This window comes from Capsicum annuum, chromosome 2, assembly GCF_002878395.1.
Source record: "Capsicum annuum cultivar UCD-10X-F1 chromosome 2, UCD10Xv1.1, whole genome shotgun sequence".
NCBI lineage: Eukaryota > Viridiplantae > Streptophyta > Magnoliopsida > Solanales > Solanaceae > Capsicum > Capsicum annuum.
The window spans coordinates 36,848,604-36,874,270 of record NC_061112.1 but is presented as its reverse complement, the minus strand read 5'-3'; the positions used below and the strand labels follow the sequence as shown (position 1 = coordinate 36,874,270).

The following is a 25,667-nucleotide window of genomic DNA, read 5'->3' as shown; positions in this document are numbered from 1 at the left end:
ATTTTAATCCATGATTTAGATTACAAGTTCCAAGAATTGATTCTAGTATGTGTTGAATTACATGATATTCATGATAAACCCTTCAATTCGCAAGTTGATCGTTGTGACCATGTTAACCCTAAGTGTTTATGATTTAATAAACCAAGTATACATCTTATGTGTTTGATAAATTGTCTATGAGAATGAAATAATGTCATTATAGCATGCTAACATGTATTCTCCATTCATATACAAGTTAATGCATTACAAGTGTTAGATGAAATGTCTCTATGAATGAATTATGACCAAGTGAACATTGTTATGTTATTCAAGATTATGCTTTTCTTTACTTTTCATGATATCGAGTCCTGGGGGTATTTAATACCCGACAATTTGGCTGTTTACCTAGAGCCAGTGTCAGTCATGGAATAGTATCAATCATTTCATGATCAGTAGTACTCTCAGTTTATTACAGAACTCAATAGATATTCAGTCAGTCATAGAACTTAGGAAAACTCAGTAATCTCAGTGAATCTAGTCTTGTTCAGTCCAGTATAACAGTTCAGTGTCCTTCAGTTGAGAGTAGGATTCAGCACCGAGTGAACCCAAGGATGAGGGCTCACCTACCAGCAGAGAGTGTGATCCTTAAAAGCAATCCTTGCATTCTAGACTACGTAGCCAGCGTAGGTGGAGACATCACACCTACCAGTTGAGGGTTGATGAGGTGCTCTACCTACCAGTAAAGGGTACCACCATTCTCGTTTAGGGAACCTACTAGTAGAGGGTTACTCTTCAGCTTGTCTTTACCCATGCCACGGTACTGGCACCCTTCCAATTGGGGTTACAGATTGGACCCCAGCTCAGTTATCTTATCAGTTCAGATTTGAGGCATGTCAGTTAGATGATTACCTCCCACAGTTTCAATTTCAGTCTCAGTCTTCAGAATAGAACTCAGGTCAGTTCTACATAATCAGGACTGTCAGATACAGTCACTCAGTTATTAGTAACTCAGATTATCAATATATTCAATTATCAGTTATCAAATTCAGTTCTAGTATACTCAGTCATAGTATGCACAGTATGTTCAGTAGCTACAAATCCTCCATGTATGCTAATCCAGCTCCTGCATATCATTCAGTTAGTTATTGTTCATGAATATAAACCCATGTATTCAGCCTTACCCCATTTAGCACACTAGTATATTCCCACGTACTGACCGCATATCCGTTTCTTGCACTTTGATGTTTTATATCATAGGTTCGGACACTCAGGTTCCTGACCACGCTTTGATAGATTCAGCCAACAGTAGTATATTTAGCAGCGAGTCCTCATCTATTGACAATATACTACTGGAAATTACATCTATGGCAACAAGCTTTTTAGCGACGATTAACAAAGTGTAGCAATAGGTTGTCTATTGCAATGGTTCCAAGCGTTGCCAAAAATAATTATTTTATTAGCTAAAATTTAACACTATGAGGGTCGCTTTTGATATTAAGCGTTGCAATAGATAAATAAAATAAGTTATAGCAATGTTTATTTTATTCCCGCCATTTTCAAGATAAATTTTAGTAAGTCTACAAAAAAATATTTTAATAAAACATTTTAAAATATCTACAATTGCTTAAACCTACTACACTACACTGCTATAATTGCTAAAACCAACTACACTGCTAATTTCGCTACAGCTTCAGGAGACGCTGTGGAGATCAATGATCTGGTACTGACGTCTGCCGGTGGTGCCGTGGAGACGCCGTGGAGTGTTTTCCAAGGAATTTCTTCTGTTCATTATCATTCCCGCACGCATTTAGGTGTCGTTTGGTTAGCATTAAAGAATTACAGTGTTTGATTGGTCACATAAGAACAAATAATTAAACCACATAGCTTCGATTTACAGTGTTGTTTGGTTGGTCTTAGATATTCGGACAAATATTTCTGCGATTTGTATCCTTGAATCAGACCAACTGTAGTGAGCTATGGTGTAGTGAGCTTCAGACCGACTGTAGAATTGCAATTTGGTGAGTTAAAGATAAACCATATCTGATCTGTACTTTAATTTCATACCGAATTTGCACTTCGATTTGCAAGTAGGGCTAATTTTGCACTTTAATTTCTTTTAGAGTTGGAAAGTGAGACGAATTTAAGCTCTCAATTTGAGTTGGAAAGTCAGACCGAATTCGCACTTCAATTTCTCTCAAATTTGCATTTCAATTGCTTCAATTTGGGGTTTTTAAGGTTAGTGTGTTCTTCTACGACTTTGACCTAATTTTTGGGGATTTTGGGTTTTTCTTCTCCTTGAAAATCTGTTTGATCTCCACGAGGTTGGGGTATGTTGTTGTTGTTGTAGATGTCTGGCTATATATATCTGCAGTAAATTGTTTCCTGCTATATGATTTGTGTCATGCCATTCTTGACTCACTGTGTATTACTACAAGTGAATGAAACCAGTGACACATTGAATAGACAAAAAGAAAAAAATGGAGACAAGTATAGTTTCCAAGTTTCTCAAAGTTTATACTTTTACATTATTAATGGTAGTTCAGTTGGTCATTTGCAAGGTTACCTATGATAAGAAGGCTGTTGTCATTAATGGTCAAAGAAGAATTCTTCTTTTTGGTTCCATACATTATCCAAGAAGCACTCCTGAGGTACTCTTACTTTCCCTCCCAACTCATTCTTGGTTTTATTTCTGTTAAAAATAAAATTCAGCAGCGAAGACAGAAATTTTGTTATGGGCGTTCAAGATTTGATATATACGTATGAAAAATAATTTTTGACCTATATAGATAGGATAATCTTTCGTCAAGGTGTTTAACTAGTCACCCTTCATTACATGTGGCTACATTCTTCCAGTTAAAATGTGTGACTATCTTGACTAAAAACTTAAATTCTAATTTGCCTCTTTTGACAATGGGTGGCGATGAGAGTCGACCCATCAAATTATTTCATCTAAAAGTTAAAATTTTTGTATTATGCTCAGAAGTTTCAAGTACTATATTCTTGGATAGAAGATGTAATTATGTATTTACTTTAATAATACATTCTTGGTTTTGTTTCTAATAAAATGTGAGACCATCTCATCTAAAAACTTAAATTCTAATTTGACTCTATTGGGAAACACAGTTTTTGATAATGGGTGGTAGTGAGACTCGGCCTACTGGATCATCTCATTTAAAAGTTTCAATTTTTTTGATCATGTCTCAACAGTATCCAGTACTATATTCATGTTGAGACAATGTGATTATGTATTTATGTTAATACTGATGAATTAAATGAAATGGGGGTGTTGCAGATGTGGGAAGATCTCATAAACAAGGCTAAAGATGCAAACTTGGATGTCATTGAAACTTATGTTTTCTGGAATGTTCATGAACCTTCCCCTGGCAATGTGTGTGTTCCAAATGCTCTACAAGTTGCCAAGAAGACTTGCTCTTTATGTTTGTTGATTGATAATATGCTATGTGTCCCTTTGACAGTACAATTTTAAGGGGAGATATGATCTTGTAAGGTTTATAAAAATTGTGCAAAAAGCTGGGCTTAATGCACATTTGCGCATTGGACCTTATGTTTGTGCTGAGTGGAATTTGGGTAATAACTTTACACGAATAGCCTGAATGATTTACTGTTTTACTTTTTTCGAATGATCTACATAGATTATACTCTCATTATATGCGATCATACATATATTGTACATAGATTATACATATATTATAGTCGGTCCTCTTTTCTTGGTTAGTTTCAAGAATGAGCTAATGATTCTATGTACCCTCTCATTTAATGTAGAGGATTTCCTGTATGGTTGAAATATGTTCCTGGTATCAGCTTCAGAATAGATAATGAACCTTTCAAGGTTTGTTCGAAGTCAAAATATTATCTTTTGTCGTATTAAAGTAACTGAACATTATTGAATACTATACAGATATCACACCAGTTATGCCAACTTTTGTACATGCTTGTCTTTTCTTTTAGGTGACAACCAAAATGGGTAGTCCCAGTATTTCTCTTTCCTTTTGATCATGAGTGACATTTCAATTCTTTTTGGTGGTAAAGGAAGCGATGCAGAAATTCACTCAGAAATAGTTGAGTTGATGAAGAGTGAAAACTTGTTTGGGTCCCAAGGAGGTCCCATTATACTGTCTCATGTATAGCCTATGAAACTTATAAATGCATGATATATGGAACAATTATCTTGGAAATGTTCTAAAGTTTTTTTCGGTTAGATTGAAAATGAATATCAACCAGCACGGGAAGCGCTTGGAAAGGCTGGCGAAGCATATGTCCAATGGGCTGCACATATGGCTGTTGGATTAAATACTGGAGATCCGCGGGTTATGTGCAAAGAGGATGATGCCTCTGACCCTATCGTGAGTTCTATTGCTATTCTCAATACGATTTCATTACTAATTAGCTTGGATTTAGGCTTAATGTTCTTAAGATTATCGACTGAAGATTCCAAGCATGTGGCTTAACCAGATAAATACATGCAACGGTTTTTACTGCGATGAATTTTCTCCCAACAAACCTTACAAGCCAACTATGTGGACTGAAGCTTGGAGTGGCTGGTAACATCTTCTTTCAGAGACTTAGGATTTCCTATGCTATAAGTAATGCAAATATATTCTCATTTTCATTAGGCGATTCTCATATTCTTGCTTGTTGAGTTAAGGTTCGCTGAGTTTGTTGGCACGATACCTATGAGGCAAGTTCAAGATTTGGCATTTGCAGTTGCTCGTTTCATACAAAAATGTGGCTCATTTGTTAATTATTACATGGTAATGAACTTTCTCATTAAAAAAAAATAAATTCCAACGTTCATACTGTATATGTACATGCTCGTGTAGGACAAATGCTCTTATGCTAATCATGTCTTATTTTAACAGTTCCATGGGGGAACCAACTTCGGGCGCATAGTTGGAGGGCCTTTTATAACAACAAGTTATGATTAAGATGTTCCGATTGATGAATATGGTGAGATTAATCACCGTAGACCATATTCTCTACACACTTACAACTTATCGTTGCTAGAAATCCTAAGCTGAAGTCTTCCTTGATCCAACTCAGTTGAACTTTTAGTTATCAGCTAACTTTTTAACCTCATATTTGATCAGGTCTGATCAGAGAACCTAAATATAGCCATCTAAAGGAGCTCCAAAGGGTAATTAAACTATGTGAGCAAGCATTAATATCTTCAGATCCCAAGGTTACTTCACTAGGAAGCTCTCAGGAGGTTAATCTTAGTTAATAAGGTTGTTAACCTCAAAAATACCATTTGTGCTTTTTTATTTCGTCTTGCTGAATCAAAAAAGTCATTTATTTTAGGCTCATGTATTCTCGTCTGGCAAAGGAAGCTGTGTAGCATTTCTCTCAAACTATGATAGCAACTCTGCTGCTAGAGTAGTTCTTAACAACAAGCACTTTAATCTACCTCCTTGGTCCATCAGTATTCTTCCCAACTACAGCCGTGTTGCTTTCAATACAGCAAAGGTAAGACATTTGCACAACTGCATAGCATACTGTCAATGTACGCTATTCATTACCTTTTGGCTTAGTAATTTAAGACATCTTTTTCTTGCTAAGGTTGGGACTCGAACTTCACAAGTGCAAAATGACACCAACTGGCTCTCGGCTCCACTCTTGGGGGGCTTATAGTGAAGATGTATTTTCTTTAGGGGACACTTCAACATTTGAAGCTGTAGGACTTTTGGAGCAGATAACATCACCAGGGATAACAGTGATTACTTGTGGTACATAAAAAGGTGAGGGTCATATATAGGTCAATCAATCAACAGAAGTATATATAATTTCTAATAATGGCTAAATAAGTACATTTGCCTTTCTCCTGTCTCAGAAAAGTCTATGTAATCTAAACTTCTTGGATAAAACTTTCTCTAATACTGATAGTCTTTGCACTTTCTTGTTTGTAATGTAGTGTTTATATTAGTCCCTTAGAATCATTTCTATGAGGGGGACAAAAGCCCATGCTCAACGTCCACTCAAATGGGCATGCAGTTCATGTCTTTGTTAATGGGAAACTCTCAGGTATTGATGCTTATATGCACATAGTAGGACTCAAGGGAACATTTTTTATATTTGCTGCTATGGTTATAAGACTTTATAACAGTAATCAATTCCCAATTTTGCAGGATATTCTTATGGTACTCGGAAGGACACAAAGTTCACTTTCATAGGATCAGTTGATCTGCAGGCAGGAACCAATAGAATTGAGCTACTGAGCATTGTAGTTGGCCTGCCGGTTAGTTTCTCATCTTTGCTGCCTTCTTGGATATTAATTTATTATATAAGCACCATAATGCTACCTAACAAATTTCTATTACTTGTCGTCAATAGTAAAACTAATAAGCTTTTCCATACTGTTCAAGTTAACAAAGTTGTAGGTGTTAATGTTTATTTTTGAATCCGTGCTTCTTTGCCAGAATAAAGTATGCCTTTTAGCTGATAATGTTAGTGTTTCCGCAGTAAAAGGGGAGCTTCAAATGCCAATGGTGAACAAAATGGAGGTTCAGCAACATTTGCAAAAGATTGCAAAGATGACTAAGTCGTGGATCTTCAAAGGCCCTGTAGTGTAATAGTTTGGTAAAGCTTCTTTGAAGCATCAGTTGTTTTAGGTTGACCACATCTGCTGTTCAGAATGTGTTAAAGCAGTAGGTAGGAAGTTTACTTCATTGGGCTTATGAGTAGTGCTCTTTGTTGTCCATAAGGAGTGTTCGGACCCCAAACATTGTTTTGTATGCAGATAGTATTATATTCATGTATACTTTCTAATTTGTGATGTGTTTTTTTTTGTGTTATAATTTATTATGTATGTAAATAAAAATTTACATTAATACAAGTGATTATTTTATATAAATCATTTCAATTTAATAACATGTGGCAACAATCATTGCATTAGATCAGTAAATCATTGCAATAGGTAGTCAAAAAGCGTTGCAATAGAATTACAAAAGCGTTGCAATTGATGCTATTGCATCGGTTTAATGTCGTTGCAATAGAATCTGTAGCAACGGTTAGTAACTATTGCAATAGATGAAAATAGGCGTCCCAATAAGTAATAAAATAGTTGTAATAGGTATTCAAAAAATGTTGCAACAAAATAATAAAAGTGTCGCAATAGATATTGTTGCAATGGTTTAATGTCATTGTAATAGCTTCTATTGAAATGGTTAGTAGTCATTGCAATAGATGAAAATAGGCATCTCAATAAGTTAAAAAATAACCGTCGCTATAGGTCAAGCTATGGCGACGGTTGTCTGAAACCGTCTCTATAGCTTGACCTATGGCGATGGTTCAGACAACCGTTGCCATAGATCTATCACAACGCCCACCTATAGAATGTTTGTTGAACCGTTTCGGTAGAGCTATGACAATGGTTTTTCTGTTTATTGCAACGGTTTTGCAACCATTTGCCACTGGGGTAATTTCTAGTAGTGATATGCTTTTAATTTAGTACTTTAGCTTAGCAGTATTTTAGTAGATGGAGTTAGGTGGGGAATTGTCCCATCAACTCCACTGTCAGATAGATTCAGTTAGAGGCTTTTCCAGATAGTATTTGAGATTCAGATGATATATTTAATCAGTATTTAAGATGTTTTGAACCTTATGGCATTTCAGTCTATTATTCCACATTTATTTCAGTGTTATTGTTCAGTGCTCACAGCAGATATCAGTCACGGGTTAGCTTATGGTCCTTTGGAGTCGTAAGCATCGTGTAGTGTCCAGGGTGCAGACTTGAGGCATTACATTGTCATCTTAAAGAGGCTTCTCGGAAAGGAAAAACGAAGGTTTAGCAGTTCGTTGAGCTTTTTTCAGCGTCGAGGTAGGCAAGATTTATCCTTTGTTAGATTGAGCTACTTCATAGTATTTGTATATCTTGTTAGATTTTGGGATGGATTTTAGGTGTTGATTGAAGGAATGGAAGACTTGGAGTTAGTTGAGATGTTTAGGCTATTTTGACACTGTAAGCTTGAAACACTTAGCTTGTTCCCATATGCTTAGAGTAAATTAGAATTCATTCTTTGTGTTTATCATGAGAATGTCTTAGATTACTCTAATTAGGCATAATTAACCTAGTTGTTCATGTTTTAGGTGAATTCCTTATCTTAGGGCTAATTAAGGCTTGTTTGACATCTAAAAGTGGATATAGATACTTTAAGCTAGTTCGGTTAGAATTTTTCCTAAAATGGAACTCGAGGCCTAGAAGTGGACTCTTAACTCACTTTAGGCTATGACATATGGTAGCTTTGGTAAACCTTTATGCTAGGTAGACTCTTGGAAATGTATATTGAGGTAACATTGATAAATCTTGAAACTTAATGGTTATGTTGGTTAATTTGAGGATTGAAGCCTATTGATCATGCATTTGGTTATTCTTCTGATGATATAACTTATGATGATGATTATGTATATTATGACCGATTTAATTTTGGGTGTTGATTATATTATGACTGGTTTGATTTCGGGTATTGCTTATATTATGACTGGTTTAGTTTTGAGTAGTGTTTATATTATGACCGATTCAATTCTGGGTATTGCTTACATTATGATCGGTTCAATTTTGGGTATTGACTATATATATATTTTATCGGTTTGAGTTTTGGTATGTAACATGACATGATGAAATGATAACGTGATGAATAATGGGTAAGGGATGTCTAATGAATAAATAGTGCTTAGTGGTGATAAATGGTGACTAGTTGATATCTAATGTTAGTGATAAAAGATGATTAAGGGATGACTAGTGGATTATGGAATAATATTGGTAGATTTCAAGTAATGTCATAATGTCGAATAATGGTGAATTGTGGAATGATCGTTAAATGATGACAACAGCTAGTTGTAAATGATGTATACTTAGACTATCCTTCTCTTAAGTGTACTCTGTAGTTGTATGGAAGGCTGTGACGAGTTCTTAACCTTTCTACACCAATTGCCGTATGGGAGCTAATTTTGTAGCTATGTTTGCTTGTTCTTGATTCTTTACATTATGTGGTCATTATTATTTTTCTTTATGCACTATTTATGTATAGTGGTGACGGAGATGATTCAGGTTTTGTTTTGTACCTTGACTTAGTTATGTTATCTTGCATTTTATCATTCTCATATCATGACTTAGCTCAGTCAGCTGATGATGCCTACTAGTACCCATTGTTTTGGTACTCATACTATACTTCTATACTTTTTTGGTGCAGATTCGAGTACTAGTTGTTATCATTGATCTGAGATCGTGCAGTGTTGATAGTTTGGAGATAGGGTGAGTTGTTGGAGTCTGAGTCGCCCATTTTCTTCTATCTTTATATTCAATCTTTTGTTTTGAGATAGATGTATTGACTATTTTTTAGATATTTGGGTTGTATTATTGACATTAGATGCTCTTGTACTGGCTCTACCAGGTTTTGGGATTGGTATTGTATTTGACTATCTTATCTATTAAGAATGACTTGCATATTATTTAAGTGTGTGGTTTATTTTTTCCTAAGTTGGGAAATTTCCTACCAAATTAACCTATTGTTTTAGCTCTGGGCTATGGTTTGGCTTACCTATTGGGGGGTTTTAGTAAGTGCCATCATTCCTCGTAAATTAGGTCATGAAAAATTTGTATCAGATCCTAGGTTTCACTGGTATTATTGTTACACGCACAAGTGTCTAGTAGAGTCCTGCAGATTGAACGATTATGTTTGTTTCCTATATTTGGGAGGCTATGGGACATTCATAGAAGTTTTCACATCTTTTACTCATATCATGCTAAGAGTCTAAGTTGGGTTGTAGAGTATTCCTTTGACTTAACTTTTTGGTAGATAGACAGGACATAAGCTACCGCTCCATGAGATAAGGGTCCCGAGACCGAGCCTTTAGATCCCACTCTTGTTCATGGATGACCTAGAGATCATGGACAACTGCGTGATGTCTCCCCATCTAAGATCCAGGATAGGCTGCCTTCCCTAGACCCTATTCCTGCTTTTGAGCTAGAGATTTTTCTTCCACAACCAGCGGTGGACGAGGGACCAGCATAGGCTCCGCTAATATTTATTCCTTTTTCATTGCTCTAAAATACGCTGATTCAATTTTTATGGATGGCTGGTGGTGTGTTGTCTGATGGTGCACAATCTACTAGTCAGAGTGGTACTAAGGCAGGGGCACAGCCTGTAGTCAACTCGTAGAGTTGAGGTTCCTCTTACACTAGTAGTTTCTCAGCGGGTGGTTGCTCAGCCAGTGGTTGCCCATCCTGCTATGTCTTCTGAGAAACAAAAGATATTGGGTAGATTTTTTAGATTGGCTCTGCCTAGATTTTCTGGTGCTCCAAGCGAGGATACATATGATTTTTTGACTATTTATGAGGATAGGCTCCATAATTTGGGCCTTTTTGAGACTTGTGGTGTGGATTACGCCACATTTTAGTTGGACTTGTCTGCTCATCATTGGTAGAGATTTTATATGGATTCTAGACCAATTGGATCTTCTCCCTTGACTTTGACTCAGTTCTATGAGATGTTCTTGGAGAAGTATATGCCTCACAGCCTTAGAGATCGTTTAAGGGATCAGTTTTCTAGAATGGAGTAGGGCTCCGTAACAATTACAAAGTTTGAGGCTTGTTTCCATGAGTGTTCTACGCATGCGACTTCTATTTGGAGTATGAGAGTTTGCTGCTTTTTTAGATGGTTGAGACTCCCTATTCGTATAGCTACTCAAAGTTTAGTTATTGCGGGTAGATCTTTTGCTGAGGTTCTAGATCATGCTCGAGTGATGGAAGAGATGCTTTGTGAGGACCAAGGGGGCAATGATAAAAAGGCTAGTTATCAGGGCAGTTTCAGTGGGAGGCATATTAGTTCCTATTCAGAGGTAATGGTTCTCATGGTGGGTATTCTCTATGTCCACCCTATCAGCCTCAGAGTCAGTCTAGTGTTAGGGAGCTCCCTTGTTAGGTCAGTGGTCAGTCTTCTAGTGGTTTTTCTTCTGGGTATTCTAGTTATGGTGGTTATTTTGGGTCAGCCAAATCATTTGGTTCTGCTTTGGGAGCATGTTTTAGTTGTGGGTATTTTGATCATTTGGTGCATGAGTGCGCTAGTCGTAGGGCAATTATTGTTTCTGCTCAAGGTGTTTCCCCTATTAAAGTAATTTATCCCTTAAGTAGAGATGATTCTTATGGTCGCAGGGGTGGTTTCATAGGTACTCAAGGAAGTTCTCAGGTAGATGGGATAAGAGGTCGATCAGGTGCCCAGCTAAGTGGCCAGCGTGGTAAGTTATATGTAGTACTTGCTAGACCTAAGGATGAAACTTCGGATGTTATTGTTATAGGTATGATTTTGGTGTGCCGCCACTTTGATCTTGCTTTTATTTGATTTGGGATGAACTTATTCTTAAATTTCTATTTATTATGCACCACGTTTGGAGTTGGCTTGTGATTTATTATCTGTACCATTACACGTATCTACTACTATTTGGATTCATTAGTTGTGGATCAAGTATTCAGATCATGTGTTGTGACAGTTAGTGATGTTGATACTTATGCTAATATTATTAATTTGGACATGGAGGATTTTGATGTGATTCTGGGCATGGACTAGTTATCCCACTATCATGTGGTCATGAACTATTTTTCCAAGCTCGTAACCTTAGCCATGCTCGGTATACCCCCAGTTATGTGGCAGGGAGTGGTTAGTCACAAGCCAACGGGGAACATTTCTTATGTTCGTGCTAGGAGGTTTATTTCGAGGGATTGGGAGTTTTCTTACTTATATTTTTGATAATAGTGTGGAGAGTCCATCGCTTGACTCTGTTCCTGTTGTTTATGAGTTTCTTGATGTGTTCATTACCGTCCAACTTGGTATTCCCCCTGTATGTGAGAATGAGTTTGGTATTGATATTGATCCTTGCACCCGACCTATTTTTATGGCACCTTACTGTATGGCTCTTTCCGATCTTAAAGAGCTGAATTTTCAGCTTTAGGATTTTCTTGGTAAGGGTTTTATTAGACCAAGTATGTCTCCTTGGGGTGCTCCTATTTTTTATGGAGAAGGATGGATCTATGCATATGTGTATCAATTATAGGCAGCTTAATAAGGTTACGGTGAAGAACCATTAACCTATGCCTCTCATTAACGATTTGTTTGACCAATTTCAGGGTGCAACACAGTTTTCCAAGATAGATTTGAGGTCTGGCTACCATCAGTTGAGGATTCGACCTGAGGACCCGAGATCCCAAATCGCTAACCTCGAACTCAAGATCCCTTCTCCTCACGTCTGCATAAGATTTTTGACGGCTTTGGACTGTTTTCAACCTCTCTCAAATCAACTGAACTTTCTACATCACATCAAACACTGCATCTAGCCCTATCAAAGCAGTTTCACCTGCCTCAAACCAACCAATATGGGACCTACGTCTCCTTTAATAGAGAGCCTCAAATGGAGCCATCTGAATGCTGGAGTGATAACTGTTGTTATAATAAAAATCAATCAAAGATAAGTGGTCATCCCAACTACTTTTAAAATCTGTAACACATGCCCTCAACATGCCCTCTAAGGTCTGATAGTCCTCTCTGCCTGACCATCTACCTGAGGATGAAAATGTAATGACCTAAAAATTTGATGAAATATGTGAAATTAACCCTCTTCATAGTTGTATTATGATATTTTTGGGATGTGGGATTGATTGGCATGATTTTCGATGTATTTTGGTATCATTTATGTGATATTGTGATTTTTGATGGCTTCAAGAGCCTTTTTTGGACTTATATGGATATCTTTTGATTCGTACGATGGATGGCTGAACGGACTGTGCCATCAGCTCTGGAATATCGATTTTAGGCTATTTATACCTTTGGTTTGGGTTCCGGTTCACCCGAGCTAATTTCGACCTACTGGTCGGAAAGTTGAAAAATTGGAAATATGGGTGTGAGGCCCACATTTGGTCGAAACGACCTCGGATGGAAAATCCATCTGCGCCAGTAGATCCATAATATCGAATTTAGGGTGTTAGAATTTTTGATATGATTTTAAGGCTTTTAAATCACATTTTGACCCTCGGTTTGGAAAAATTGTGATTTCGAGTTTCGGGGGACAACTTTGGGAAAATAATATTTTTTTTGAAAATATGCTATCGTCATCACGTTCAGAACATCGAATTTAGTATGGCTTCACAGTTCATTTGTGTATATCAAGCTCTGAACGAATCTCGAACACCTCGTTGAAGTTCGTTTGGACTTGGGAAAAAAATCTTCATTATTGTAGCAGATTTTCTGCTATATAACAGTTTTTTTCACCTCTTTTGGACCCATTTTGCTCATTTTCATCTTGCCTCTTGGGAATGAAACTCTAAAATAGTGTGGGAGCTTAAAATTAAAGTTTGTGAGAGCTTAGAAAGCTAGATTAACACACATTTCTTTATTTTATTACGAATTTAAGGTAAGAATTCAGCCTTTTCTTAGTAATTTCTTAATTAATTTCTTAAAATCTAAAAATCTTAGAGCTTGATTTTAAACCCCATTTTCACTTATCTTCACTTGAATAATATTTTTATCTTATAATTACTAGTTTTTTTTTATTAATTTAACCTTCAAAACAACTCGAATTCTTGATTTTAACCTGGATTTCAAAGATTTTACCAGGTAAAGCTTAAAAATGGTTTTTCTTTGATTTGAACCTCGTTTTTTACTTGATTTAACATGGGTTTTTAGTTGTAGGTTCTTAAAAATATGGGGAACATATTTTTGAAGTAAAGTTTTGATTTTGCCCTTCTTTTTCGAAAATTCATTTAGCGGGACCATTTTGACCCTGAACCAAAAGTAGTCAATATGGGTGTCGTTGGTTTTGTTTTGATGGGTAGATTTCATATTTGATGTTTTTAGTGAATTTAGGGATCGTTCATGGAAGAAAGGTCGTAGATTCAAAGTGTAGCAGATCGATTTCAGCTTTTGAGGTAGGTTATGACTTAACTCTTTCAGATTGGGATGTGTAGTAAATGATGATACAAAATGCATGTTTGGGTGGGAACTAAATCATGAAAATGGATATTTATGTGTTGTTCCCGTGTGGGGGCCTATATGTGATGTAATTTTTGAAATTGAGATATTATATGATATGTGTGACCGTGTGGGGTCCTAGCTGAGATTAATAACCTTGAATACATGTGAATAATTGTATTGTGTTGTTAATATTCTTAATATGATACCATTGGTGTATTGTGATTATATTCATACTTTATTTGGCATATGAGATATGTGGAAATTCATAGATAAAACTGAAATAATGAGTGGATATTGGCTCACATGATTGTGGAAATATATCATTATGGTTGGTTGTAAAAATACTCATTGTGATTGGTTGCTAGCATTACATCCTCATAGTATACTCATTCATGAAACATTGGTACCACCGTGGCAACATCTGAGAAACACTAGCAATACCTTTTTTAAACTCTCCCCGAGGAATGTGCCAAAAAGGAGATATTGTAATACCTTATAAAATCCTTTTCGAGGGATGTGCTGGAAAGGAGATATGTGATATGTGGATTGTATATGGGTTGATGAACCCCCCATGGGTCCTACGTCGGAAAACTTTAGCTCCGTAGGTGTATATGGGGATTGTGTGACAATCCCGGAGGTTGTGCGGTGACCTCGTGCATCATCATCATCATCATCAACAACAACATATACATTTCACTTACTTTATTGTGCTTATATTGTGTTGTATTTCCATATTAACTTGTCATTTATGTATTTATTTTACCTCCATTTACTTGTATTTGATGATCTTGTATCAATATGTTCTCTCTTGTTCTATTTATATGTGACATAATGTATACTTTTGTTCTATATCTTGGTGTGTTGTTGTAATATATGTGATATACATTAGAACTGTTAGTACAAGAAGTGTGGGCTACCGTTGTGGGACATTTTCTATTTGTTGGTGGCGTGCCCTTATTGTGTATTTTGTATGCTTTATTTACTACTTTGCTTAGTCGGCCTATGATACCTACTGAGTACAAGTGGACCGTACTCATGCCTACTTTACCTTTTTGGTGAAGGTCCTAGCTCGAGTGCGCCTAAGCTTGATTGACTCGGGCGATTGTTGGAGCTTCCAGGGTAGCGGTTGGACATTCATGCTTCCGAAGTTCACCTCTATCTTTCTATAGTAGTAATGTCTTTATTAGTATTTGGAGACAAATATTATTCCTTTGTGGTTATTTTTCCGATGTATCTGACTATTAATTGTATTAGTAGTTCTTAGACTATCGACTGCTGGTTTTGGTCATGATTGGTATTTTGGATAGTCCTTTCCGCATTGTTATGATTACTTGTAAAGTTCGACTTTATTTTAGAAGCCTGACCTTGGGGTATTTTTGTCCTTTTCTCTTTTTGTATTAGTTTGAGTGATAGGCTTACTTGTCAAGGTACGCCGCGATAAGTACCATCATGACCCTCGTTTTCGGATCGTGATAGAAAAGCTGTACTGAGATGAACTTGAGTACCAAGACCCTTTTAAAAAGCTTTCCAAAAGTGAGAGGTAAATTGAGTACCTCTATCTAAAATGATAGACAATGGAATACCGTGCAACTTAACCAAATCCCTAATGTAAATCATGGCAGAATCCTCAGCCGAGTACGAAGTATGAACTGACAAGAAATGAGCTGATTTGGTCATTCTGTCTACAATGACCCATATCGAATCATGTTGACGACGCGTATAAGGCAACCCAGTCACAATATCATGTTTACCACTTCCCACTTCCAAGTGGGAATACTGAACTCTTGCAATGTACGACTAGGCCTTTGGTGCTCAACTTTGACCTGCTGAAAATTCGAACACCTAGCCATAAACTCTGGAATATCCTTCTTCATACCACTCTACCAACAGATTTCCCGCAATTCACAGTACATCTTAGTGGTTTCTGGATGGATAGAGTATCACGCACCATGCACTTCTACAAGTATTCGTTATCTAAAGCCATCAACACACGGAACACATAATCTAACCTGACTACGAAGCACATTATCTTCCCCTTGGGAGAAAACCTCTACCTTTTGATCTCTAACTGCCTCCTTCAGCTTAACCAAACTAGGATATTTTTCTTGTTTTTCTTTCACTTCGGTAAACAAGGAAGATTCGAAACCATTCTGAATCCATACACTACCTTCAGGTAAATCAACCAACCAAACACCTAATCTAGAAAGTTGATGAACCTCACTGACTAACTTCTTCTTATCCTCCTCAACATGAGAAACACTGCCTATAGACAATCTATTAAGGGCATCTGCCACTACATTGGCCTTGCCCGTATGATACAATACACTCATATAATAATCCCTTAACAACTCAAGCCAACTTCTCTGTCAAAGATTCAAATCTTTCTGTGTGAACACGTACTGTAAACTCTTGTGGTTAGTGAACACATCAACATGAACCCCATAAAGATAATGTCACCAAATTTTCAAAGCAAACACAACAGCTACCAACTCAAGATCATAGATAGGATAATTCTGTTCACGGGGTTTAAGTTGTCTAGAGGCATAGGCTATGACCTTACATCTCTGCATCAATACACAACCAAGATCAACTCTGGATGCATCACAATAAACCATAAATCCATCTGAACCATCAATTAAGGTCAATACTGGAGCAAAAGTAAGTCGAGTCTTCAACTCCTAAAAACACTTCTCACAAGAATCTGACCACTGAAATTTGACTTTCTTATGAGTCAATAGAGACATAGGGGATGCAATGGAAGAAAAACCTATAATAAACCACTTGTAATAGCCAACCAAACCCAAGAGAATTCTGATATCTAATGGAGAGATGGGTTTAGGACAGTTCCTGACTACTTCGGTCTTTTGAGAGTCAACTCTAATGTCATCACTGGAAATAATATGGCCAAGGAAAGGTACTAATCTTAGCCAAAATTCTCACTTACTAAATTTGTTGAACAACTGGTGAGCTTTAAGGGCCTGCAACATAATTCTCATATGGTCTGCATGATCATTATCACTACGAGAATAGACTAGGATATCATCAATAAAGACTATGACGAACATATCTAAGTACTGCTTGAACGTCCTATTAATCAAGTCCATGAAAGTTATAGGGGCATTCGTTAGTCCAAAAGACATGACTAAGAATTCAAAGTGAGCATACCAAGTTTTGAAATCTGTCTTTGGAATGTCACATTCTCTGACTCTAAACTAATAATAGCTAGATCCGAGGTCTATCTTAGAGAAATAACTGGCACCCTGAAGTTGGTTGAACCAATCATCAATTTAGGGGAGCAGATACTTATTCTTGATGGTGACTTTGTTCAACTGACGATAATCGATGCAAATTTTAAGAAAGTCATCTTTCTTATGCACGAACAAGACTGGAGCACCCTCTGGGGAAACACTAGGCCTGATGAAACCCTTATATAAGAGACAATTTAACTGCTCTTTCAACTCCTTCAGCTCATCTGGATCTATTTTGTATGGTGAAAAAGATCTAGGTTGGGTATCTAGAAGGAGATCTATCCTGAAATCAATTTCCCTCTTGAGAGGAACTTTGAGAAGATCCTCAGGGAACATATTTGGAAATTCCCAGACTACTGAAATTCACTCGAGACTTGGAGTCTCAGAATTAGAGTCATTGACTCGAACAAAATGGTAAACACACCCTTTAGATATCAACTTTCTTGCTCTGAGATATGAAACAAACTGACCCCTAAACACTGAGGTACTACCCCTTCATTCAATGATTGGTTCATTCGAAAATAGAAATTGAACAACTCTATTTTTGCAATCATCTGAGGCATAACATGAGTGGAGCCAATCTATGTTGATCATGACATTAAAATACATCATATGAAACTCCACAAGATATACTGAGGTAAATTTTTAATATATTGTGATCGGGAAGTTCCTACATACCCGCCTGGCTACAATAGAGATACCTACTGGAGTAGACACTAAGAAGGGTTCTACTAATATTTCGGGACTGGCACCAAAGTCTACTGCTATGTAGGGGTCACAAAGGAAAGTAAAGGTACGAGGTCTAATAAAGCATAAATATAAAGATAAAAAACCTGTAACGTACCCGTAACCAGATCAGGAGAACTTTCCTGATCATGTCGAGCCTGGAGTGCATACAGCCTGTTCTAACTCTACCCCCTGGTTGCGCTAGAAGTGTCACTTTGCTGAGTCGGACGACCTGCTGGAGCTGATGAAAAATTAGGCTATCGTTGTTGGCAAGAATCCTTTCCTCTCTAAGCAACCACTAGACATTCTCAGATCCTGTGACCCAGCTTGTAATATCCAAAATACACATTACTACCTGCCTTACACACACCCTTATGATTCCTACTATATTTTCGCAGAGCGGGTTAGTATAGCCATTGTTCATAGTGCCCTAGGACTTAGAGCCTTGCACCCCATCCTAACTATTTTGCCTAAACTTCAACTTTGGCGCACTAGTTGAAGACAGAGTTAGGGATGAAATTTCTGATGGAATTGAGAATGATTACCACCCTCTGACTTTGGCTAAGAAAAGTTTAAACTATCGGTTCTGGCCCTCTTATTCTCTATCTCCCTCTCCTTATGCTTCTCCTCCTCAATCTCTGAGCATGGACTATAAGTCTAGATAAGTCCATCTCTTTAATCAACATGGTCATCCTACACTACTTGACCACACTATCAGCTACACCAGACATAAACTTACTCATTCTAGACCTATTATCTTCCACCATAGTAAGAGCATACCTCGCCAATTGAGTAAACTTAAGTGAGTACTCCTTTACACTCATATTACTCTACTTTAAATTGATGAATTCCTAAACCTTAGATTCCCTCAATTCTAATGGTAAGAACCTATCTAAGAAGGTTGTGGCAAACTTATCCCACTCAACAGGCCCTACCTCCATACCTCGGTCCTCCTTCCACTACTTAAACCAGGTGTGACCTATATAATATACTATAATTTAAATGCAATCAACTTTGCACTATCACTCAAAGTGAAGCCCATAATATCTATAACTTTCTGAACCATATCAAAAAACTCATGCAGATCCTTTTCAGACTTGGATCCCGAAAATAATAGGGGATTCATTCGGGTGAAATATTAAATCCTAACTACAACCATATTATCCATTGGATTGGATGGATAAACAGCTTACTGGTTGTTCTTAGCAGCTACTGAATGGGCTAAGGTAGTAAAAGCAGCCCTAAATACAGTATGAGAGATATGCTAATTTAGGGGATCTTCTTGAACAGGCGGTGGTGTGGGTTGATCCCCATTCTTCCTTCCATTATTTTTCTAGGAGACATTATATATAAATAAAATGAAGGATGAATTATAAAGAGAGTTTAAATAGAGCTCATGCTCATTTACATGACATGATCACTGAAAAAAAGAAAACTTCTAAAATTATTTCATAGCCTCTTGTCGATAAGTGTGGCGCGCTTCACACCCATGCATAAGACTTACTCAATGCATCTTTGAAACTCCTTAGGACACTCTAAAACCTTTGTCTCTGATACCAAGCTTTGTCACGACCTGAGGCTACCTCTTAGTCATGACAATGGTGCTTACGGTCACAAATGACCATAACTTAATGCATGAGCTGGTACCTGCTGTGAGCATTGAAAAATAGCAATAAAATAACATATGAGGAAGATACTATGATAAGTTACTATAAATCTAAAATACTAAAATATGTAATACTAAAATTTCTGAAACAACTTATTAAAACTGAAAGTAACTGACTGACTGTCTAACTAATTTTATGATTTGTCTAAAAGCCTCTAAACTATCTGAGAAGTTGATGGGACAGACTCCTAACTAACTCTGACTAACTGAACATAAGAAAGTATTGGAGTAACTAAAATAAAAAAAATCATCTCCTCAATGGATGAGGACTCACCACTACTACTACTGAATATTGTTGGGTTGTCTAAGAGTGGTCAGTAAACTGAGCGTCTAAACCTATATTATAAGATAACATAGCATAAAGGAAAGTATACGGTCAGTACTTTGAATGTACTGGTATATGAGATGAAGATTGGCTGAAATACATGGGAATAACTGAGAATAAATGCATGATCATATAACATCTGTGAATGCAAGACCAAGTGTAAACATGTTTTTGAAATAACCTATAAACTAAATAACTAAAATCCTTATAACTAAATAACTGAGATTTGGTACACTTGGTCAAACAAACCTAAATTAAAACATACTGAATACTGTACTGAAATTGTGGGAGGTATTATCTAACTGATATGCCCCAATCTAAGCTAATCAGGGTCTAACCTATAACCCCAGTTGGAAGGGTGTCAGTACCGTACTAGGGGTACTAACTCTAGCTATGTGGATCTAATAATCTGATGTCTCAAAGGACTATAGAGACAGTCCTAAAATGGCGAGTGACCCCTGAGTTTTTCACATTCCTAAACTGGCGGGTGACATCTCATAATCCTATGTTGGCTACGTAGTTCTAAAACTTAGGGACTACTACAAAGGACCCAGTCCTAACTGGTGGGTGAGCCCCCATACCTAGGTTTTCTCGATGCTAAATCCTACTCTTAACTGAACTGACACTGGTACTGAACTAAGTTGAATTAGATATAACTGGTATTGCTCATCATGGTCTGATCATAAAAACTTACTGAATGATAATACTCATGGTTTAAGTAAAATTATTTCTAAGATACTACAATCATGTAAAATAACTAGGTATTGGATGCTCATAACCCACCAGCACTGGATGATTATAAAATATGATATTAAACTTGAACTACTATGGTATGAAATCACATTTCAAAGAACCAAAACATGGGCATTTTGTCAAACGGTAATAATCATAAACTTGGACATGGGAATGCATTAAATATGTGGAAAACATTATGATTAGATGGCTAAATTCATAACTTGAGGGTTAATCCTAAAATCAGTTGATCATGACATAGGAATTGCAACACTTGAATTATGATATGATTCATTCTACTTGAAAACACATGTAACCATAACTAGAAATTGAATTAACAAGAGATTCATGGATTTATTTCTTCAAGAATAGGTATAAACTCATAGATTAACCCAAAAGAGGATTTTGGGTTGCATGGGTGAAAGGGATACATGGATGAACATCCCACATACCTCACTAGATGAATTCTTGAAGATTCCTTGAGAATATCTTGAACTTGAAGCTTAAATTCCTTGATTTCTTATGACAGAGTTATGGTTTGTTCTTGGGAAGATAGAGGGCTTTTCTTGAGTGTATTTGTGACTAAAACGGCAAATAATGCTCCTTGGGAGTCCAAAATTCGTGTTATAGATGAATTAGGTGAAGGGAATTGATCCAAATACCCTTAAAATGTCAAGAACAAAGCTAGATGGAAAAGGGAGGGGTAGTACAGGATTTGGAGAAGAGGACTAACCCGGGCAGTGCCTACCTTAGAATAGGGAACAAAATTGGGTGGCACCTACCTTAGAGCGGGGGACTAAAGGGGACATCGCTTGCTTATCCTAGTGGTGCTATTGGTTTGGTTTTCCAAACACACCCCTATGCTCGTCTAAAAATTTTAAAACTTACCCACGACATTCTTTGAAAAACTTCGATCATGAATCAACTCAAAAATCAATGTCTCAAGGTCGAGAAGACAAAAATAAAAGTTATTAAAGTTTAGGAGTCTTGAAAATTACTAAGTCCTAAACACTTAGAGAAAATTCCAAATCTTAGACCCTTTAAACATGTAACTATGAGCTGAATTAAGCTAGCATCTTATAGGGTATTACATAAGGAAAGTCATATGATGGACAGTGTATGATGTCCAACATTTTATCTAGGATATGGGTGGTGGGTACCACTTGTATGTTGTGTGTACGAGTTAAAAGGGGAGTCATATCCTCTTGTGGTAATTTTATGATTTAAGTTGGGGGTATTCTGGACATTCCCCCTTACCGCTTTTGACCCCATGACTTAAAACACTTTTGGGACTTTATTTACCCTACTATTTTTAATCAAAAACACTTTAAATACTCTCAATTCTCTCTCAAGGTTCTTTTTTCAAGGAAGGCTAGGGTTTTCTTCAAAGCAATAAATTAAGGCTCTAAAGGGTAATTTCGCTCTGTACTCTTTGGTATCTAAGGCATGCTACTCCTCCCTCATTATTAGTTCAACTAAATTCATGTTTAATGAATGGTTTAATCATGGGTATTATTTGTTTTGGAATTATATGTTAGGGGTTTTCGTTGTATATTGTTGAATATTTTTTTCCTATGCTTTACTTATGGTTTTTCATATTATAATTAAGGTTTGAAGATGTGGTTGCATGGGAATGATCAATTGGTACTTGGTTTTAGTTTTGAAAACTATATACGTCACATGTTTGTTAAAATGCCTGTAAGAATTATTTTTCACATAGTTTGACTTTTATTGAAATTATTGCATTACATCATATGGTTGTGGAACCTAAATTAGTTTAAATGGTTTTAAATGATTTGGTAAGTCCTTGGTGGCCATAGTTTTGGTAAATTGGAAATTATGTGGGGTACTTGGGAATCCCCTCAGTGTTGGCTAATGACATTGCTTCCAAGATATAGTAAATATGATGATACCACTTCATAAATCCTTGGTTAATAACTTCTGGAATTGGTTGGTTGGTTATGTGCTAATGGTTTTAATTGGGTAATAATGAAAGATAGTGATAGCTTACCATAAAGGTATGAGTCTGAAGGAGGGGCATTGGAAACTCATATTTGCTGATATAAGAGATGGTTATGGTGACCTTATACTTGTAGGGTACATAGGAATTCCTTAAGTTTACACTTGTATATATGTATCATAGAGGGCAAAGGGTACACGAGAATCCTCGACCCCTGTGATATGTCCCATTTGCATGGCTACACATACTAGGGGCCATATATGAAGTAACACTAGACCCATATAGCCTATGGTTGGATTATGATGGTAAGGCTACACAAAACCAGGTTAAAGATATGTTAAACCCAGATCCCTTTCTCGGCATTGATTATATATATATATATATAGAGAAAGAGATATTGGCATTATGTTTTCATTACTTCGAGTGCATCCTAGCATTCACTCGCTAACTTATCTTTGAGTGTTATATCCCGATGCAATGCAGGAATCGGTCACACTACTCCACCTATACAGTGACTTAGATTTAGGGATAGCTTTGTGTCGAATTGAAGTGGTGAGCTTCCATACTCTGGAAGGATCCATTTCATGTTATGCACTTCTCTACGTACTCTAGTTATTTCTTAGACTTTGGTCTTTGGATATGTTCAGGGCATGTATTAACCAAATGTTATTTTGATTTTTTATAGAGGCTTTGTGTTTGGGTTGGCATGGGCGGTGTCGGTATTGGTGTTAGCCTTGGCATTGGTATTAGTATTAGGGTTGACACCATTTAACTGTAATTTATTTATGATTTTTCTATTTTGTAATGTTATATATATGTTCCAAATTCTTCTAAGATAGGGTGTAGGGTGATTATGGTTTGGTATTGGGGGTGGTCTCCAATCCTGGTTGGGCTTGAGGCACCTAACATGACTAGGCACTGGTTCAAGTTGTGTCAAATTTGTATCAAAGCCCTAGGTTCATTTTCAATTGGGAGTTTACAAAGTCGTGTCGAGTAAAGTCTCTTTTAAAGATATGTAGTATGCCACACTCATAAGGGAGAGGCTACAAGGCCTTTAGGAATATTTCTTTCTTGTACTCTATTTTTAAGATGTAGAATCTAAGTCCTCAATTCTTCTCTAATTTCCATTTGTTCACTTTTTATATCATGCCTCGACAATCTGAAGTTCATGAAAACTCTTTCATCCCAACTGGGGATAGTATTGATGGGACACGCTCTACACATGGGATCTATACCTAATCTAGGGTTCCAATTTTGGATTTTTTTGGAGTTCCACTAGTTCTTTTTAGTGCATCTCAAATTGCTCAGGCTAAAGTGATGAACTTTGAGTTTTGTCAGTCTATTCTCATGTTGGCACAGTTGGTAGCTACTCAGTCTGAGTGTGGTATTCCTGTTACTCCATCTTTTAAGGATACAAGGGTTGGCCAGTTCACAAGGTTAAACCCTTCAACCTTTACTGGTGTTAACATGGTTGAGGATCCTCAAGATTTCTTGGATAAAATAGAAAAGATTTTCCAAGTTATGAATGCCACAACTATGGGGGGTATGGAATTTTCCACCTACCAGCTGAAAGATATGGATTACAAATGGTACTAGGAATGGGAATAGTCAAGCGATGATGGTGCTAAGTCATCTCTATGGGAGGATTTTTCTAATTCTTTCTCGGACTGCTTATTTTCTTAAGAGTTTACGAAAGTGAAAGCGGAAGAGTTTGTTAATCTAAAGTAGGGTAAGATATCAGTTAAGGAGTATGCCTTGAAGTTTCACCAGTTATCAAGGTATGCTCTGAAGTTTGATTATAGCATGAGGGCCCAAATAAGAAAGTTCTCTTTGGGGTTGCCTCGTGAGATGATCCTTGAGAGTAAAGCTACCTTGTTAATCAAGTACATGGATATCTTTAGTTTGGTTGTGTATATGCAGTAGGTATAAGAAAAAAAGAAGTAGGCTGAGTTAGGACAAAGGCGGGGAAAGAAGTTCAAATTCTTTGAGCAGGGTGGTGGCCAATAACATAGTGACAGGGATGGTGGTAAGTGGCCCAAGAAGAAGTTGACCAATTTAGGTCTTACTCGATGTTTAGTGCTCCCTACCCAAAGCCATTGGGTGATAGGCATTTCTATAGTTGAGATAACTTTAGGGAATAGGGTGCCCAATCTTAGGCTAGTGGAGCTCAGTTAGCTCCATCATATCCTCTTTGTATATTTTATGGTGTTTGCATCAGGGTTTCTGTGATGAGGGAAGGGATAGGTGCTCCAACTGTGGTCAGCTAGGCCATATACTTAGAAATCGTCTTATAAGTAAGATTGCCTCTGGGGCAAATAAGGTTCCCATTGTATATTATTTAGCTCCAACACCAAAGGGTGAACCATCTGGCTTCGGCATTGGTTAAAATTATCTTTATGCTCTCACTACCCGACAAGAGTCCAAGGATTCTCCTAATGTCGTGAATGGTATGTTGAAAATCTTTTCTCATGATGTGTACTATTTACTTAATTTGGGGTACACTTTTTCTTATGTGACCCCATTTGTGGCTGTGTATTTTGGTTTTGTTTTGGAGTGTGTTTCAAAATTTTTTTCTATTTCTACCCCAGTAAGTGACTCAAGATTAATAAAAGAGTCTATATGGGGCGTGTGGTATCTATTGGTAGTAAAAAAACTTTGGTGAATTTTGATGTTATATTAGGGATGGATTGGTCGCACTCGTACTATGCATCTCTAGACTACTGGACCTTTAAGATTTTCTTTAATTTCCCTAATGAGCCAATTATTGAGCAGGAGGGTGGTTCCCTACATCCTAAGGGGAAGTTCATATCATATCTTAGATCTTAAAGATTAATCTCTAAGGGGTGTCTCTATCATCTAGTCTGGGTTAAAGATTTTAACTCGAAGGGTCTTTCTTTGCAATTTGTCCCGATGGTAAAGTAATTTCCTGAGGTCTTTCCTGATGACTTCCTAGCTTTGCTCCTGATAGAGAGATTGAGTTTGGGATTGACCTTGTTCTATACACTCGTCCAATTTCTATTCTCTCATATAGGATGGCTCAGCTGAGTTAAAGGAG

At 36.9% G+C, this 25,667-nt stretch overlaps 1 pseudogene; it reads left to right on the top strand.

Annotated features, from left to right (window-relative positions):
* Nucleotides 1-2,220: 2,220 nt before the first annotated feature.
* LOC107857703 lies at nucleotides 2,221-6,762 on the top strand (annotated as a pseudogene).
* Nucleotides 6,763-25,667: the final 18,905 nt, after the last annotated feature.